The sequence below is a fragment of the Notamacropus eugenii genome, chromosome 4 (genome assembly GCF_028372415.1).
Source record: "Notamacropus eugenii isolate mMacEug1 chromosome 4, mMacEug1.pri_v2, whole genome shotgun sequence".
NCBI classification, from domain to species: Eukaryota; Metazoa; Chordata; class Mammalia; order Diprotodontia; family Macropodidae; genus Notamacropus; species Notamacropus eugenii.
In genome coordinates, this window is record NC_092875.1 from 15,709,195 (window position 1) to 15,729,459 (window position 20,265).

Consider the following 20,265-nt stretch of genomic DNA (forward strand, 5'->3'; position numbering starts at 1 on the left):
GGGAGAAAGAATGGGGAGATCGAGGCAACATAGTTACTGAGTTCAAATCCAGGTTCTAAGGTTGCAATTCCAACCCTAGCACAATGCCTGACACTTAATAAAAGCTTACAGAGTGACTGACTCCGTTGGAACAGACCCAGGAATCAGAAAATCAAAGAGACTAGACCAAATCCAAGTTGAAGCGGGAATGACAGAGAAGGCAAGAAAATGCCAGTGGTGTAGTGGAAATAGGAATGTCACCTCCTCCATGATGCCCTCCTCATTTCTTTTCTACCCCTACCCCTATCGCTATAACTAGGACTGGGAGCTCTAAAGCCCGAAGGTTTTAAAATGGGTTAAGATGCCCCATTTTACAGAGGAGTGAGCTGAACCCCAGATAGGAGAGGTGATTTACTCAAGGTCAGAGGAGATACGTGCCATGTCCTCCTCTGACACCCTTGTGGGGCCCAGACAGCTTACGTGTATCTGAAAGCAGAGCTGAGATTCTCCGAAATCTAATTCCAGGATTCTTTCCTGGTCTACTGTGCTACAGCCTAGCAAATGGAACTGTCCAGTTATGGAAAAGACTGCCTCTATGAGTACTTCGTTCCTGATAATGGGATGTTTCCAGGTAGAGACTAGAGGAGAGAGCGCTGGACTTGGAATCAGGAAGACCAGAACTCAGTACTAGCTAGGCAAATTACTTCACCTCTATCTGCCTCAGTTTACTCACCTGTAAAACGGGGATAATAATAGCACCTACTTCCCAGGATTGCTTCAGGGATAAAATAAGACAATGTTCGTAAAGTTCTTTGGAAACGTTAAAGGACCATGTGAATGCTAGCTGTTATGATTGTTTCTGTTATTATAACCATTTGTTGGGGGATCAGTCAAGGGTACTGACCACTGAATACTGCAGTAATGCCTTCCAGTCCTGTTCCTATGGTTCTTCCCCTAAAGGACCTTCCAATCTAATTAGGAGGATAAAACTTTGGCCAGAGAGGGTAAAGGGTAGCACCTGAAATAGAATATCATCAAGGGAAGTCCTGGAATGGATACTCTCTCTACAGATCATTTGTAATCAAAAGGCATTTTCCACATGATCACATACCTGTCAGTGGGAGACTCTGAACCCCATTTTCCTGACTCAAAAGCTGTCCATCATACCATACTGGCTTTTTACAGAAAAAAAACTTACATATGGTGAACATTTAGAGAATGGGTAGATGTACAACATTACTAATTGCTTACCATTATGAGGAGAGGGGAGAGGAGAATGGAAGGAAGAAAATTTGGAACTCAAAATTTTTTTAAATGAATGTTAAAAATTGTCTTTACACGTAATTGGAAAAAGATAAAACACAATTTGTAAAAGAGAGAATGAGGAGGAAGAAGCAAGAAGAAGCCCAAGTCCAAATACAGATTCCAATATTTACTACCAATGTGACTTTTGGTGACCTCTCAGAGCCCCCTTTTTCCCTAACTAGAAAATAAAGGATTTGAACTAGATTGCCTTTGAGGTCCTAAATTCAAATCCTGCCTTATTCACTGACCATCAATGTGATTCTGAGTACGTTATTTAACCTCTCCATACCTCAGTTTCCTCCTCTGTAAAATGGGGATAATAATAGCACCTCTGAGTTAACACATGTAAAGGGCTATATAAATGCTAGCTATCATAGCCATATTTTCTATCCTCAAGTATTTAAGGTCATCTGGAAAGAGAATTCACTTTATTCTGTTTGACTGAAAAGGAAGGAAGCAAGAACAAGGAGTAGAAAGTAAAAAAGAAGCAGATTTCCAGTCCACATAAGGGGAAACTACTTCCGTGGCCTTGGGTAAGTCATTTCCCTCTTTTTGACGTAGTTCAATCAGTTGTCAGTCGGGTCTGACTCTGTGTGACCCCATTTTGGGGTTTTCTTGGCAAGGATGCTGAAGTAGTTTGTCATTTCCTTCTCTGACTCATTTTAAAGATGAGGAAACTGAGGCAAACAGTGTTAAGTGACTTGCCTAGGGTTACACAACTGGTAAATGTTTGAGGGCAGATTTGAACTCAGATCTTGCTGACCCCAGATCTGGTGCCAACCACTGCACCACCTAGCTGCCTTCATTTCCCCTCTAGAGACATTTTTTTTCTTCATCTGATGGGGAGGTTGGACTGGAGGACTCATAAGATCCCTTCCACCTCTAAATCCTGTAATCCCAAATCCTTCTGTCGATCAAGCTGAAATCTGTGCCCCACCCCCTCAGCTTCCCATGTGATTTTCCCACTGAAAACCTCCCAGAACTCATCAGTTCCCTTGTCCACTATGACATCTTTCAGATAAGTGAAGATAGTGGATTAATATATTAAGAAAAAAGAGGGAATTTAGGAGTCATCTAGACTTACCCTTTCATAGGAACCATGCAGGATCATAAATTTAGAGCTGCTAAGGTCTTTAGATGCCACCCTCGTTTTTACAGATGAGGAAACTGAGGCCTGGGGAGGTGAGATTCTCTGCCCAAAGTCATAGTCTCATAGATCTAGACCTGAAAGGAACTTCAAAGGCCATTCAGTCCAAACTGGGCCCCCAGGAAGGTTAAGTCCAAGATAACAGGCATCAAGTAGTAGAGGTAAGATTTGAACCAGGTCCTCCAATCTGGTGCTTTCCACTGTACTTTGCAGAAAACAACCACCTTCTTCTTCAGGTGAAGAAGATTCCTTAGTTTCTTAAAATTATTGCTGACACCATGATTTTGCTCATTTTGTTTCAAATTATCTCCCTCAGCCCCAACAGGGATGGGAATACAGCAGGTGCTCAGCACAGTCCTGCTGAATTGCAAGGACTTTCTGTATAGTCTACGCCACAGGTGAGGGAAGGAAAGCTTGGAGTCACAGCAGATAGAAAGCCAGATTTGGGAGTCAGGACGACCTGAATTCATATCTCATCTCTGACCTACTCTCACTGTGTGACCCAAGATAAATCACTGAACTAACCACTGTAAGCCTGAGTTTCCTATGTAGCCCCTCCTTCCCAGAGTTGTTGGGAAGATCAAATGGGAAACCAGATATAAAACACTTAGCAGACTTCAGTGCACCATCCAGACATCAGGAAAAGAGGCAGAATGATGCAGCAGACTGACCACTGGGTTCAAGTCCAGGAGACTTGGGTTCGAGTCCCACATCAGATATTTAATTGTGTGAGTCAAAACTCTCTGAATCTCAGTTTTCTTATCTGTCCAATGGGAATAGTAGGAGAATCAAATGAGACAATGATTGTAGAGTGTTTCGTAAATTATAAAAGCCACTTACTCTTCTTCAGATGATCACCTCCCTCTAGGTCCTGGAGCTCATCCTAGGAGGAGGAAAAATATAATTAATATATTATACTATGATATATTACATTTTATAGCATTTATAGTATATGTAGCATTATAATATATCATAGTCTACTAATATTATATGTTGTGGTATATCATATCCTACTATATATTATAGTATATCATATTCTACTAATATATTATAGTATATCATATTCTACTAAGATATATATTATAGTATATACTGATATATACAATATATCAATAGAATAAATATTAATGCTGGGTTTTGTATTTATATTTGTATGTTTGGTCCAAATGTATGACTTCAGGGGTGTAGACTCTACCAGTCCATGAAAACAAGTTACTAGCTATAGTCTGACAGCACATGGTCCTAGAGGATTATCCGGGGCACTAACTGGCCAGGCTACTTATACAGGGCCACACAGCCAAAAATGTTTGGGAGCCTCATGAGATCATTCACTAATGGGAACCTCAGAATCCCTTTCTTGCGTATGTGGAAACTGGGTCACCAAAAGGTTAAGTGACCTGTCCAGGTCCACCTATCTAGCAAGTGCCAGGCCTTCCTGACTCAGAGGCTGGCTCTCTGCTGACTGCACACAGTGCCTCTCAGCAGCAGGCTGCTGCTTTACGAATTGCCTCCTTTCCATAAATGTGAGACACGGTACCAAAAGAGCATTGTCAGGATCCCTTTGATGGTGTGAATTTCCTACTGCTGGGGTAACATCACACCAGCGTGAGGACCTGATACCCTCTGGCTGGGCCAGAGCCTAAGCAGCTATGGAAGCTTGGTGGTGAAAATAATGGACTTAAGCCAAAAGTAGCTAAATCTGGGGCGTAGAATTGTCATCATTATGAGGACAGCTGGTGACTTAGTAGATAGAGGGCTGGGCCTGCAGTCAAGAAGACCCGAGTTCAAATCCAGCCTCAGACACTTATAAGCTATGTGATACTCTGGGCAAGTCACTTCACCGCTGGTTGCCTCAGTTTCCTCAGCTGTAAAATTAGGATAACGTTGGCATCTACCTTGCCTGGTTGTTGTGAGGATCAGCAGTTCCCAGAACACAGCAGGTGCCATATAAATGCTTACTCCCTAATTATGGTTCCTGTTTCTCTAGTAATTTATACTTTATGAAATACTTCCCCTGTAGGGAAGAATTGTTATCCCCATGGTACTAATGAGGAAACTGAGGCACAGAGCAGGGAAGTTGGGGAGATAGCCCCCCCCCACTAGACCTAAAGTCTGGAAGACCTAAGCTTATACACTGACTTTGATCCTCATTAGCTGTGTGACCATGGGTCTATCACTTCACTCCATGTGCCTCAGTTTCCCAATCTGTAAAATGCTCATACCTCACAGAGGTGTGGTGCAAGAGCTTTACCTCTGGTTTTTACCACTGAGTGATCTGTAAAAGGGTAAGAGGTGGGATGGCATCTCCATCGCCTTCACTTCCAGATCACATTTCCCTTCCCTACCAGCCCCAGCCCTTTGCCTTTCTGAAAGCTATTCTCCCTGCCTAGACCATACTGCCCAGATCCAAATCCAATGCAGAGACCAAAGCAGCATGTACTAAGCACTTGATGTCTAAGGTCCTAGGAGTCATGCTAGGAGAAACCCAAATAAGGCTGTCAGATAGAATCTCTGGCCCAATGGAGCAGGAGGCCAGTAGGGATGGGGGATGGGAGGCATGAGAGATAAGACGCACAGTTATCATACCAAATGATACACAAGTTTATCAGAGAGCACAAGGACCATGTGGACTCTAAAGGGGGAAAGGTCATTGCCAACCAGGAAGATCAGGGAAGGCTTCCTGGAGAAAATGATCATTGTTAAGGCCCCTCCCAGCCCTGACATACCCTGTTCTCAGGCCCCTCCCAGCCCTGACATCCCCTGTTCCAAGGCCCCTCTCTGCTCTGGCATTCTCTGTTAAAAAGATTCATTTTTTGTTCTATGTAGTGAGATCCCATTCTGTTCTAACGTTCCATGTTCTGTATTCTAAGACCTATTCCAGTTCAATCCCATCCAACAAGCATTTATTATGCACCTACTGGGAGCCTGGCAGTGTGCTAGGTTTGGAGATACAGAGACCAAAAACAAAGCAGTCCGTGTTCTTGAAGCCCTTGCACTGGACCTAGAGGACTGGAAACCTTCATGGAGAAGTAAATACGAGGTAATCTGAGTAGTCACTGGAGACAAGCATGCCCCACTAAGTGCTCAGGGCAGGCTAAGGTAGGAGGCAGCCCTGAGCTAAGTGAACCTGACAGCAACCCCAAGATCCCAAGATTCCCCATCCCTGCCTGACCACTGCTACGTCCACCTCTGCGCCTCAGGGTCCCCTCTAGACTGCTCATCACTCTTTTCCCATGTTCTCTGTGCAGACCAGCCATTGGCAAAGAGAACAGGCTGTGAGCAGTTCAGGAGGGGTTCCCTGGGTACAGCAAGGATGTTGGGAAGCCTGGCGTCCCCAGGAAAAGGCAGCAGGCCTTCAGAGAGGACCCTCTCCCTACCCCAACTATGCTGAATGACATTCCCCCAGCTCCTCGCCAGGGCCTCAGCCCAACTTGGATGTTGGCCAGCAAAGCTGAGTCAGCATTGTGGAAGGCGCCTTATTCTCAGTGATGAAAGCTGCTGTTCCAGCATTGGAAGGGCAGCGTTTAAATCCCAGCTCTTCTGATTACTGGATGACCTGGGCCAAGTCTCTTCATTCCTCTGTGCCTCGATTTCCTCATCAGTAAAAGAATTATTTGGGATTACTACAGTATCATAGATTTACAGCCAGAAAGGACCTCTTCAGGACCAAGTCCAATCCCTTCATTTTATAGTCCAATTCCTGAGGCTCAGGAAGATGAAAGATATGCTTAAGATGGAAGAGGCCTCTGAAGCCATGTAATCTAAACTTCCCATTTCACTATCAGAGGTGACCCAGGCCACCCAGGCATCAAGCTTCAAAGGTAGGATTTGAACCCAGGACCTCTAACTTCAGAGCCAAGATTCTTTCCACACCTTCCCACCACTTCTCAATGAAGGCTGTGAAAGTCCTTGCCAGCTGAAACTCTGTGCTCTTACATTCCTACCCTGGAATCCCATCTTCCCAAAAGCATAATTATTAGAAGGAAGACCTTCTAATGGTCCATCTAAACCATCTAAAGATGAACCCTGATCAGAGCAGAGAAAAGCTGATCACAGCCTTCTGTAGGCCCCGTGATGGGGGAATGGCTCAACCATATGAGATCTGATTGTGCACCATTACAAGTGACCTATGTAAAGAATACAGAAAAGAACTTAGAAGTAGTCCCAGGGCTGAGGGCTCCATCTGGGAAGGATGCGGTTAAACTGGAGAGGGTCCAGAGGAGGGAGCCTTGGGTAAAAAGCCTGTAATCCTTGTTATCCATAAGGACCTGTTGTAGGAAATGGAGATGGCTAGCCTGGAGCAAAGAATACTCAGGGGGAGCATGAGTACTGTCTTCAAGGGTCTGAGAGGCCATAGTGAGGAAGGATTAGTTTAATTCTGCTTGGTCTCAAAGGACAAGACCAGGAACTCCTGTAGGGGTTCCAAAGAGGCCAATTTAAGCTGGAGATCAGAAATTACTTCTAGTTAGGGGTGGGCTGTATTACCATTTATTGGGAGATGTTATAATGAGGGTTACTATAATGCATGAGCTAGACTCAATAGACCCTGAGATCCCATCTAGCTCTGAAATCTTGGGCTACAAAATATGAGTTGTTACTATTAGAAGGTTAGAGATCAGTAAGTACAGAAGTCATGTCCTGTGATCTTATGGAAGAAGAAACCGAGGCGCAGAGAGAGAGAGAGAGAGAGAGAGAGAGAGAGAGGGAGGAATGCCAGCTCTGCTACTTCCTGTGTCAGCTTGGGCATGTACTTCCTGTACATGGCTTGGGAGATATGAGCCTGGACTTGGAATGAAGAAAATCTGATCTCAAATCCTGCCTGAGACACTTACTAGCTGTGTGGCAAGTCATTTCACTTCTATTTGCCTCAGTTTCCTCAACTGTAAAACAAGTGTATTGCACTTCATGGTTTCTGAGGTCCTAAATCTTAGTTCCTCAAACCTCTTTTGGCCTCCATGAGGGACTGACATAGATTTCTGGACCCTTCTAACTCCAGATCAGAAATTCTTAACCCAGGACCGATTTGGGGGTTATGCCGGAAACTTTGGTGGGAAAAATTACATTTTATTTCAAAGAACAGATTTCTGTTGTAATCTTACATATTTTATTTATTCATTTAAAAGCATCATTTTGCGGAGGGATTCAGAAGCTAATAATAATAGTAGCTTACATTTTTATAGCATTTACTATGTGCCATGTTAGTCTCTTGACAATTATTAACACGTTTGATCCTCAAAACAACCTTGAGAAGTAAGTGCTGTTATTATCCCATATTACAGATGAGGAAACTGAGGCAAACAGAGGTTAACCAACATGCCCCAGGTCCCACGCCTTAGTAAGTGTCTGAGGCTGGATCTGAACTCAGGCTTTCTTGTTTTAAGGCCCAGTGCTTTTTCTACTGAAACATTTAGCTGCCCCAGCTTCACTAGACTGATTACCAAGAGTCCAGGACACAAAAAGTAAAGTACCCCTGGTTTAGAGATACTCTGATGCTTTACAGCTTGCCCAAGATTAGACTCAGCGCAGCCTGTACATACTTGGCCTGGGATCAGGAAGACCTGAGTTCAAATCAGCCTCAGAAACTTAACTGGGCAAGTCGCTTAACCTGTTTGCCTTGGTTTCCTCATCTGTAAAAAAGGGATCATAATAGCACGTACTTCACAGGGTTGTTGTGAGGATTTGATGAGATAATAACGGTTAAGAACTTAGCAGAGAGCCTGGAATATAATAAGTGCTATATGAATGTTAGTTATTTAGTATTATTATCACTACAGCTCTTAACACAGAACTTGGCACATAGTAAATGATACGTAAATGTTAGCTAGTATTAAGTGCTTAGCACAGAGCCAGGTACGTAGTCAATGATCCATCGTTGTTAGCTGTCATTATCATTATTAAGTGACACTGGGGTAGGCCTGGGGGCTCGAGTCTGACCCTGTGATTTCCCTAGTACAAGGAGGTCCCAGGGATGAATGTTTTTGCTCATGGATGGTCAGACGTAATTAATGGTCTTAGAAAGTTGTCCAGGGCCTCCCAAGGCCACACCACCACTGTGTATCAAAGGCAGGACTTAAACACGACTGTTCCTGATTCTTTAGGCAGAACCTCCCCTTACTATTCCACACCACCTAGATCACTGGGGATACAAAGAGAAAAGTGAAAAATGATCCCTGTCCTCAGAAAGCATGTAGTCTACTGAGGGTTACAACCTACAGAAAGGGAAATGCTTACTGGGTAGTTTGAGTGGGGGAGTGTTCCCAGCTAGAGCCCACAAGTTAGACTAGCATGATAGCTTGGGACTCATGAGACTTGAGTCCATATCTTGGCTTAGCCCCTTCCCCTGTGACCTCTCTTGGTCTCACCTTTCTCTTCTGTAAATTGGAGTTGTACTCAAAGACATGTAAGGTGCCTTGAAATTTTAGTTCTGTGATACTGTGAAGTAAAGCTCAAAATGTTAAGAGCCAATGGTGAGGAAGGGGGACATGTGAGGCAGGAGGCGGGAGGAAAGGGGCAGCCTGTGCAAGGATCCAGCAGGGAAGGATGGAAGGCTGAATTGGCAGGGACCTAGCAAAGTGGCCAGTTTGGCTGGAAGGTCATCTGGCTAGTTGTTGGCAGAGATTCTGTGATGAGAGCCAATAAGAGAGAACTGGGGGGGGGGGGGGGTGGGTTCTTTTCTGATCAGAGAAAGTACTATATTGCCATCTTGCCCTGAGCCACAAACATTTTTTTTCTCAGTTTGTATCACATTCCTAAGGGTCACCAGCAAAAGTATGGCTCTGGCCAGAGATCATCAGTGTTGTCCAAGTGGGTCCTGCTAGTAGAATGAAAGCTCCTTGGGGACAGGGACTGTTTACCAAAAAAATAAAATTATCTTTGTATGCCTGGTGCTGCTGCATGGTACCTTACATACAGTAGGTGCTTAATACTCACAAATGGCATTTACATAGTGTAAGGTTGGCACAGCACAAAACACACATGATCTCATTTGATGATGTTTGGTTGGTTCAGTCATGTCCAACCTTCGTGGGGTTTCCTTGGCAGAGATACTGAAGCAGTTTATTGTTTCCTTCTCCAGCTCATTTTAGAGATAAGGAAACTGAGGTAAACAGGATTAAGAGACTGGCCTAGGGTCGCACGGCTAGTGTCTGAGGCCAGATTGGAACTCAGGAAGATGAGTCTTCCCTTCTCCTGTGCCCGCAATCTGTCCACTGCACCATTTAGCTGCTCCCTAAGGGGACCTCAGAAGTCCACTCATTATTATTAACATTTAACTGTATAGCTAGCGTTTAATATTTCCAAAGTGCTTTACACATATTTCACTTTATTCTCACAACTACCCCAGGAGATAGAGGCTATTATCATCTACATTTTACAGATGAGGAAACTGAGACAAACAGGGGTGAAGTGCCTTGTCTGGACTCGCAAAATCAGTAAGCAGCTAAGGCCAAATTTGAACTCAGATTTTCCTGACTCCACACCCAGCCCTCTCTCTGTGACTGTTCCTAACTGCCCCTACTCAATCTTTTCATTTTACAGATAAGGAAATAGAGGCCCAGACAGTTTAAGTTACTTGTCCATGGTTACCCAAACTTAAAATTCAAACACAATTCAACCCTCCACAGCGGCAGTGAAAATTGTCTACCCTTAAAAACCGTACAGAGCCTTGCACACAGTGACTCTAGAAATGTCTGCCAGCTAACAGATAAGTCGAAGGATGACATTTTCCTTCCTCTTTTCATTCTGGTCCACTCCCTATGGTGCCCAGAGGCTCCCAGCTTGCCCGAGGTCTCCCTCCCATCCTCTTTACCACTAGCGCTTTGATGTCACAGGACGTGGGAACAGGAGCTAACCGCCCCACAGTACCTCATCGACAGCCAAGACCTGCTCATTTGTTGAATTTAAAGTAGCCCATGACCCAGCCAAGGAGGTAAATTGGCACAAGGTTCCTCCGCTAATTTAACAGCGCTGTCCAAAGGTAAACATTCCTTCCCCCCACCCTACTCCAGGGAGCTAAACATATTAGCCTCTTTTCCCAGGGCTCTAGTTAACCAAAAAGATTTCTGATGGAGCAGCTTTAAGTGTGCACAGTGCTGAGGAAAGAATGGACCACAGAGGCGGCTGCCCTGGATTTAAAGAAATAAGGTCAGTTTTTCTCCTGAAAAATACATGATAACCGAAAGCAGCTGGATTGCCTTCTCGCTGACTACAGCCACACAGAAAGAAATGGGCAAAGAAGGAAGGAAAAGGAGGCCAGAGACAGAGAAAATTGAGGCTGCAGGCCCAGATGGAAACCAAGCAAAGTGTTTTCCTTGTTTGTGGATCATTTGTTTTTGGTTTTACCTTGATAAAGACCCTCCAGGGGTTTGGGGTAAGATTAGATCTCGTTTTCTGGATGTGCTTGGTGCTGCTTTAACGATGACTCTTTTCTTGTTTTAATAATGACGGGACTAGCAGAGGTGTAGACCAACTATCAGGAGACTTTGCGTAGGGGTGGGTAGCCTTAGGGGGAGGGGGTGTACTTCCTCCCCTAGGCAGTTCTATGGCCTAAGATGGGTGATTCTGGATTTCCAGTCACAGGCAAGTCAACCTAGGGATAAGGGCCCAGTGAGGACAGAATCATCTAGAAAGATGCTCATCATCTGAATTGGATGTAATTCCAGACAGAATGGTGGCACAGCTCCCAGCCAGCCCCCAGGGAGAGCAGGGGGAGAATCCTTCGGGGAAAAGAGTGCATTTCTCCAGACCTTGTTTCACCCAGGAGGAGAGGCAACAGAATGGGCAACCTGGGGAGGGCTTGGAAGTAGTGCCCCCCCAGTCTAGATCGCCCTAGAGAGACCACTTAGAATGTTGTCAATAGGGGAGGAGGACATACTTGAGGGCCCTTTGGTAGATAGCAACTGGGCTGATCCAATTTGAGGGATGTGCTTCCAGGAGAGGGGTAAAGCTGATGGAGGGCAGCCTCCAGGAAAGTGACCATCTTTCCCCATCCCTTCTACTGAATTTTTCCCAAGCCCCAGAATTCCCAGTTATGGCAATATTCATAAGATAATAAGATCATACATTTAGCGCTGGAAGGCATCTTAGAAGCCATGTTTTCCAACCCTTTTCTTTTTACAGGGATGTAAACTGAGGCTCAGCAGAGGTTAAAGAACTTGTCCAAGGTCACATGGGATCTATAAAGTCAGGATTCAAACTCAGGTCATAGGATTATAAACTGAGAGCTAGAAGGCAAAGTCTTTTTTCTGTCTCCCCCTCTGCTAGTCTTATCATTATTAAAACAAAGGCCTTCAGAGGCCATCTTATAAATCATCTACAACCACAGAGATTGGAACTACTCTACTTTATCATTACGTCTCCTTCTGAGCCTCACTCAGTTCTTATATCCACCATGAAATCTCCTTACTGGCGTTAGATTCTGAGCACCTGAGTGCAAATCCCACCTTTGCCCCTTGGGTGACTCACTCCCCTTGCTGAAGACCTGGTTTCTTCATACCTAAAATGAGGGATTGAATTAACTTTTGAACTTCCTTCTAAATCTGTGACCAACTACTGGCTCTCCTCAGAATCAATCAATGGGTATTTCTGAAGCACCTAGGACAATGTCTGCCTTCAATAAAGAAGCTTATGTTCCACTGAATCCCAGTGGTTGTCTTTTCCTCCATAGTGGGACAGAGCCTGGAACCTAGAGATGGAAGATCTAGCTTTGAGTCCTCACCCTTTCACTTACTAGCTGGGTACCTGTGGACAAATCATTTCACCTGCAGATCCTTAGTTTCCCCATCTGTTAAAATAGGATAAGAATATTGGCCCTGCTTACCTTACAGGGTCATTAGGATGAGAAGGCTTTGAAAGCAGGAAAGCTATTTCTATGATGCAGAGTTTTCATTATCATTTTATTTCTGGGAACCTCAGGGGAATCTGATTAACCAAGGGAATCTCAAAACCAGGAGGGAAAAGGATTACTCTCTTGTCTCCTAAAGTGGACCATAAGATCTTTGGGGGGCAACCTCACAGAGCATCAAAAGAAATCCCCAAATGTCTTCCTGGTCAAGCCTCTGCTTCAAGACCTCCCAGCAGCCCATGGTTCTCCTTGTTAGGAAGTTTTTCCTGATATCAGTCCAAAATGTACATGTTCTATGACTCTTGGGGGCCAAACAGAACTCTGCCCCAGGGGGAGGCAGGACAGGGCAGTGGAAAGAACCAAGAGGGATGCTTTGGTATGAATTGATCTTTTCATGTCCAATATTCAGAACAGAAACTGTTGTTGTTTTAGTGAATCATTTTTCAGTCATGTCTGACTCTCTGTGACCCCCCCCATTTGGGGTTTTATTTGGCAAAGATACTAGAGTGGTTTGCCATTTGCTTCTCCAAATCATTTTACAGATGAGGAAACCGAGGCAAACAGGATAAAGTGACTTGTTTAGGGTCACAAAGCTAGTAAGTATCTGAGGCCAGATTTGAACTCAGGAAGATGAATCTTCCTGACTCCAGGCCTGGGGGTCTATCCACTGTACCACCTGGCTACCCCAGAACAGATGTAGCCTGCCTCAAATAGACTTACAGGGTTAGATTTTTTTGGACTATTCCTTAACAATGGAACAGCAAACCTATTCTCAACATTTTTGTTTTGACATGAGATTATAGGTTCATTTAAAATCAGAAGTGTCCCCAGAAGATGTTTTGTAGGGCTCCCTCATTTTACAGATGGGGGTACTGAGGCACAGAGAAGATTGTAAATGTCTGAGGCAGGAACTGTGACCTACATCTTCCTGACCCCATCCATTAGGCCTTGTCTCTTATTCAGGGCCTGCTTGATTTTTTTAGGTCACTACTTTTAATTTACCATTTTTACAGATGAAGAAATTGACTTCTGAGAGAGCTGAACTTGACCAGGATATCTTGTTGCTGAGTTGTGAGGTAAGTTCTTAGTCTTAATCTGCCTTCTGTCTTGGGAGAGGGGCAGTTAGGTGGCACAGCAGAAACAATGCTGGGTCTGGGACTCAGGAAGACCTGAGTTCAGATCTTATCTCAGACACACAGCTGTGTGAACTTGGGCAAGTCATTTCATCTCTGTTTGCCTCAGTTTCCTAAGCTGTAAAATGAGGATAGCAACAGCCACTCCCTCCCAGGTTGTTGGGAGGATCAAATGAGATCATGTTGATAAAATGCTTACATAGTATTTGGCACATAGTTGGCACCATATACATGTTAACTATTATTTCTTTTCAGTGACATTGATGTAAAGGGAGATTTTACTATTTGCAAAATATTTTGGAGGTATGGCATGGTGATTAGAGAGAGGAACTCAGAGCCAGGAGGGCCTGGATTCCAGTCCTGCCTCTGACACATTCTGGCCAAAGGACAATGCAAGTAGCAGAGCAGGACCCCCCCTCTGCTACCTCCACCTCCCACCTTCCTCATTGGGACCTCTCTGCCTCAAAGTCATCCAGATCTGGTTAGAACCCAAACTGGGAAGGCACCAAGTGTTTGTGCTAATAGTTAGAACAGTAAGACCTCATGGTTGTTTCTGGCCAGGATGCCTGGCCCCCTCCACATAAAAGCAAATTGTCCCCCCCTCCATGATTAAGACCGCCCCAGAGACCCACCAATCAACACCTCAGTTCCATGACTAAGGCCAGGCCCAGCCCTTTCATCTCCCAGCCAAGGGTGCTGTGGCTGAAGATGCTCATTAAAGGCCAACGCCCCGGGGAAGGAGGCCCTGATTGGGAAAACAAGAGACAAATGGGTCACTGAGATGAAAGAGTTTGTCACAGCAAAGGGGAAGCTAGAGCTGACTGCAGGCATGGGCAGGCCCTACAGGAGATGACTGGAAATGTACCAGGCCTTGGAAATGCCATCCAGGAGAAGCCAACATATATCTGCAAGTTTGCCAGGAATCGCTCATGGAACATAAGAACTGAAAAAGGCCTGAGAACATAGGTTGTCAGAGCTGGTGGGGGGAACCTTAGAACATTGATTGACTGCGAGGGATCTTAGAACAGGAGATGGCAAAGGTAGAGGAGAGGGCTTAGAACAGGTGAAGTCAGAGCTGGGAGGGGCCTTAGAACAGGGGATGTCAGGGATGGGAGGGGCCTTAGAAGAGAGAACACAGAATGTCAAAGCTGGGAGGGGCTTTAGTCAAGGTGAGTCTCTTCATTACAATGTAATAGATGTAGTGAAAAAGCCTAGGACCCCACCTTTGGACGCTGGGTTCAAATCCACACTGTAAGTACTCCTGTGTGATCCAAAGTCACTTCTCTCTGATCCTCAGGGGCCTTAAATGAAAAGGCAGAGGTTAGCCTCAGGCTTCTGACTGTAGACCCTATTATTCTACATTTTACCCGTGAGAAAACTGAGGCCCAAAGATAAGAATTGGCGACAAACGAAAAACAGGGACAGCGAGTGGGTTTCTACCTCCAGAGGCTTAAGTCTTTCCCCTCCTTCAGGCTGTGACTGACTGTGGCCTATGAGAACACACAGACACACACAGATGTAATACACACATACATGCATACACAAATACATGCACAAACACATTTATACGCAAAACATAGACATATACAGACACACACACATATATATAACACAGGCACACACATGTACATAGACATATGTATATATACACATACACAAATATACACACACCCACACAAACACAAAAACACACACTCCTCTATCCCCCCATTCACCGTCTGCTCCCTGCTCCCATTGACAAAGCCCAATCCAAACCAGAGCCGCCGGTCTCAGCGTCCAGCCTTCTGGCCCCTTGTTCTGTCTTGGCAGACAGAAGGGGAGCAGGGCCGATCCCGGGGGGCCGCCAGCCTTGTTTGCATGCCCAGAGCAGGCCAGGGAAAAATGCACAGTCGGTCTATCTGTTCCCCATCCAGAGACCAAGTAAATGAGGCATTCACCAGAAACAGCGTCAGTGAAGATCAGTGAGGCTCTGGAGTCCCACCGAGGAAACCTCGGCTCTGTCCCTTCTGCCCAGAAACAGAGCCTGGCTTTGTTCATTGTGGACAGCCTGAAGGGGGTAACAAGAGGCTTCCTGGGGCTGCCATTCCTGGAGCATGTCCAGAAGAACGGAGTGGCCCCTCTAGGCCTGGGTGATGGCCAACTTGGGCGGGCACTTAGAGCTACTTAGAGGCTAGGGATAGATACCAGCCTCTGAAGAGCCTCAGTGTTTATGGTTGGGCCCCCTGAGCTTCCATGGGATTGGGGGCACCATGTGGCAGGCAGGCTCATAGGTTACAAACACTGTTCTAAGCTCCCATAACAACACCATCTTTTGTCCTAGAAAGAAGACCCCTGTTCAGAGGTGGGAATCTGGGTTCACACTGTAGTTGTCTAACACATGAGCTTTCCACTCTACAGGTTCATAGATGTAAGGGAGTTGTGGCAGTCTTCTGGCCCAACCCTCCCATTTTATAGATCAGGAGACTGAGGCCCAGGGAGTCTTGCCCAAGATCACAAGGGCTGGGATTCTACCCCAAGTCCTTTGATTCCAAATCCACTTTACCTCTCTTGACCCCAGTTTTCTCACCTATAAAATGGGATAATAACAAGGATATTAATTAGCTGCTTCCGAAGGATGTGGTAAAAATGAGATAATAGAGGGAAGGAATAAGCATTTATTAAAGCCCTGTGTTAAGCATTTTACAGACATTATCTCATCTGATCCTCATAACAACCTTGGGATCTAAGTGCTATTATTATCCTCATTTTACAGATGAGGAAACTGAGGCAAACAGAGGTTCAGTGACATGCCCAGTGTCACACAGCTAGGAAGAATCTGAGGCTGGATTTGAATTCAGGTCTTCCTGACTCTCCAACCACCAGCTGCCTTCTAGTTATGAGTTTTACTGGCAATGAATGACTAGTTACAAACTGCAGAAAGTCATCAGATCCAGGGTGGGAAGAGATCTTACAGGTCATTGACTCTGGTTCCTTATTTTACCAAGGGATGGAATGAAGGCAAAGAGGTAAAGCAAAGATGGTCACTTGGGGAGTCAGAGGTCATTCAAGGAGCTGAGCCCTAGATCGGGCATCTCGACACTCCAGGGACAAGAAGGACCCTGGCCCAGCTGCTAGGCTAGGACACTGAGGCTGTACAGCTTGGGCACCTTACTTCTCTCCTCCTCAGGGCCTCAGTGACCTCATCTGTAAAATGGAGACAATCATCCCTGTACTGCTGACCTCATCTATATTGGGAGGATCCAAGGAGATGATGACCATGGAAGGAAGTGGAAGACAAGCTCTGCGTTCACTTCTTGCCCTCCCACCTTCTTCAGGACAACTTTTCAGGTCTTTCTTGATACTTGACTTTCCCTCCAATTTCTCCTGTCCATATCTGAGAATCTGGGTTCATACTGTGGTTGCCTAACACATAAACTTTCCACTCTACAGGATCATAGATGGAAGGAACTATGGCTGTCTTCTAGTCCAACCCTCCCATTTTACATATCAGGAGATTGAGGCCCAAGTCTGTAGTTATTTGCACATTCTCTCCCTCACTAGACTGGAAGTCACTTGAGGGCAGGCACTGTCCTCTGCCTTTCTTTGCATTTCCAGTACTTGGCACAGAGCCTAGAATACAGTAAGTGCCTAATAAATGCTTATTCCTTTCCCTGAACTTCAGGTCTCTCATCTGCAAAATAAGAACAATAGGCAATATCAGCATTTCATGGGGCTGCTAGGTGGAAACTACAGGAGTCATTCTTGTCCCTGACTTTGCCCCAGTCCCGTAAAATACACTCTCCTAGAGGTTAGGGGCTATTTCTTATCTTGTCTTCGGGTGTCCCAGTGCCTAGTGAGAAGGGGAAACATATAGTTCACTCATTGCCAGAAAGACTGCGTCTACCTCATTCTAGCTGTGTAACCTTGGATGAGTATTCTCTGTGCCTCAGTTTCCTCTTTTGTACTATGAGGGGATTGGACTCGGCCTCTGGGGGAATCCTTGAAACTCTAGATCTAAGATCCTATGCCCTCCCCCAATGGATTGACTTGGTTTCCCATTTTACAGATGAAGAAAATGAGGTTCAAATTAGAGTTAGTTAGCAGCAAGGCTGGGATGTGATCCTAGGCCTCCTTATTCCCCAGTCCAGCCTGCCTCTGGGCTCTTATCTCTTCCCATTTTACTTAGGTTTAGCAAAAATGATCAAACCTCCCTACCCCGCCACCAAGGGAACCAGGAAACAAAGCCAGGCTGAGGCCCACAGAGACAGACCAAGCAGAGTCCCAGGCCTGGAGCCAAAGAGGCTGAAGGCAGCCAGCCTCCCCGAAAGGCTCCCTGGGAGCCTCTGGGCCAGTGTTAGGTTCCATCAAACACCTTCCAGGAGGAGCCCCCTGCAGCCCCCAGCAGGGATGCCTGGTGGGCAAACACTCACAACCCACACTAACTCAACTGGGCTCCCCGGCAGGCCCTGACCCCATTTCTACCTGTGTGCCTGGCATTGGCTGTGTGAAATTAGAAATTAATAATTCATCTGCTTCCATGAATAATTAATCCTGAAGGGAAGTGGAGGGGGAGACAAAGGAGCAGCAGGAGAGAAGGCTGGTTTCTAAGACAGAACGTGCTGGCATCCAAGGAGAAAGCAGTGAGTACTTCACCCAAGCCTGGTCAGACCCAGGATCTCTGTGACCCCAACAAGAGCAAGGATTAAAAGGGACAGAGGGAGGGGACCTGGCTTCAAATGCCAGCTCTGTGACTTACTTGGGCAAGTCCTCCCCTCTCCTTGCCTCAGTTTCCCTACTGCCATAGTTTCGGAGCTGAGAATAAAGTGAGCAGAACCAGGAGAACATTGTCCACATTGTACAGAACGTTATACAGAACATTGGACTATGGTCAGCTGGGAATGACTGAGCTACTCTCAGCAATGCAATGATCCAAGACAACTCTGAAGGACCAGGATGAAAAATGCTTCCCATCCCCCCCCCGAGAAAATCCTGATGAACTCTGAAGGCAGATTGAAACATACTTGTTTTTCACTTTATTTTTCTTGCTTTTTTGTTGTTGTTGCAACACAGCTAATATGGAAATATGTTTTGCATGACTTCACATATATAATGGCTATCCGATTTCTTGTCTTCTCTGTGGATGGGGGAGGGGGTGAATATGGAATTCAGAATCTTAAAAATGAATGTTAAAATATAGTAAACAAAAATAATTTTTAAAAAGAACTGAAAGGGACTTGCACTAATCCCATCCTCTCATTTTACTAATGAGGAAACTGAGGAACAGATAGGCTCAAGGGGGGAACCTGTGACTGCAAGGTCACATGTGACCTTCTAGGTCCTCAGGTATGGTTCTTTGACTGAATCCAAACTTCACAGAGCAAGTCACCTTGTTGGATTTGTTCTGTCAAACTTGAACTCAGTCAAAAGACCATACTTAAGGACCTAGAAGGGAAGCCACAGGTTCCCCTTCCCTGGAGGTGATTGCCCAAGGTCACATGGGATTACAAGATCAAAAATCAAAGATCTACCAGCTGGAAGCAGCCGCAGAAGGTATACAGTCCAAGCTCAGTCCTTTTACAGATGAGAAGATGGAGGTCCACAGTGGTGACATGACTTGTCACACAGAAGCTGAGGTAAGATTTGAATCCCACCCTCATGACTCCAGATCCTTCATGCCTTCTAATAGACCACAGTCTCTGGAAAAGAAAAGAAAGATTTGGAACTGGGAGTCCTTATAACTCTAAAATCCTTTGGAGTATTTCAACTGAGGGTATAGCTTATACAGTAGCTAGAGCACTGGACCTAAAGTCAAGAAGAGCAAAGTTCCAATCCTATTTCAGACACTTCTTAGCTGTGTAACCCTGGGCAAGTCATTTAGTTGCCTCAGTTTCCTCAACTGTAAAATGAGGACAATAAAGCACCTTCCAGGATGGGTGAATCCAATGAGATAATATTTGTAAAGCACTTAGCAAAACTTAAAGCACTATTTAAACGATAGCTAGTAGTGTTCCAGGCCTTACTCCTTGGCTCCATCCAGAAAGATATCAGATACTCAAGAATAAAAATAACTTGTTGGAAATAGTGTTCATTGCCTTCACACCCCACCCTGATTTCAACTAACTCTGAGGGTGACAGCACTCCTCCCGCAAGGCCTTCCTTCCTCTCCAGCCAAGCTTCCAGGTTAGCTTTCATAGGCATCATCTGGGGAAGTAACTCCTGGGGAGAAGGTGCCAGCTATCTCCACCACCTGCCAACTAGCCATCACAACAGGTGAGTCAGCCTAGTTGAAGCAGCAAGGGAGAGCCTCAGGGAGAGCCAGGAGAGCCAAACTACTTCCCCTCAGACCCTGATGAAGACAGCCCAGGACCCTGAGCCCTTGGGAACAGCCTGGTTTCCAGCCCAGGACCCTCTGCCAACAGCATCCTGGGAAACCTCCCTGGGGAGGCACAGTCCGGACACGCTCCTGAAGCTGCAGATGCTGAAGATCCAGGACAGTCCTTGGTGCTGTCAAATGACCCAACACCAGATTTTATCAGTGGGGATGACCTCAAGGAAGTGGCTCACCATCTCTTTTGCCACTGGCCCCTAAGAACCATGGGACTTTTTCTCTGACTTACAGCTGGACCCTCTCATATGTATTATGTGACCTCATGAGAATGGGAGCTCCTTGAGGAAGGAGGCCAGAAACAGTCTGACTTACCAGTTGTATCCCTAGAGCTCAGCACAGTGGTTTTGTACCCAGCAAAGGTTTCATAAATGGTTCTTTCATTCATATCCTAGCCCAGAGTAAATTGCTCCCATCTTTTGCTTCTGCCCATACTGATCATTATAAAGAAAAAACCACTGCTACCCTTTCTCAGCTTCCCTCCACTCCCAACTCC

At 45.5% G+C, this 20,265-nt stretch overlaps 1 long non-coding RNA gene across 1 annotated transcript; it reads left to right on the forward strand.

Annotated features, from left to right (window-relative positions):
- Positions 1 to 5,329: 5,329 nt before the first annotated feature.
- LOC140499056 (uncharacterized) lies at positions 5,330 to 18,491 on the forward strand. Its single transcript, XR_011965254.1, has 4 exons — positions 5,330 to 5,471; positions 10,468 to 10,573; positions 13,286 to 13,348; positions 16,572 to 18,491. It is a non-coding gene; the product is annotated as an uncharacterized lncRNA (long non-coding RNA).
- The last annotated feature ends 1,774 nt before the right edge of the window (positions 18,492 to 20,265 follow it).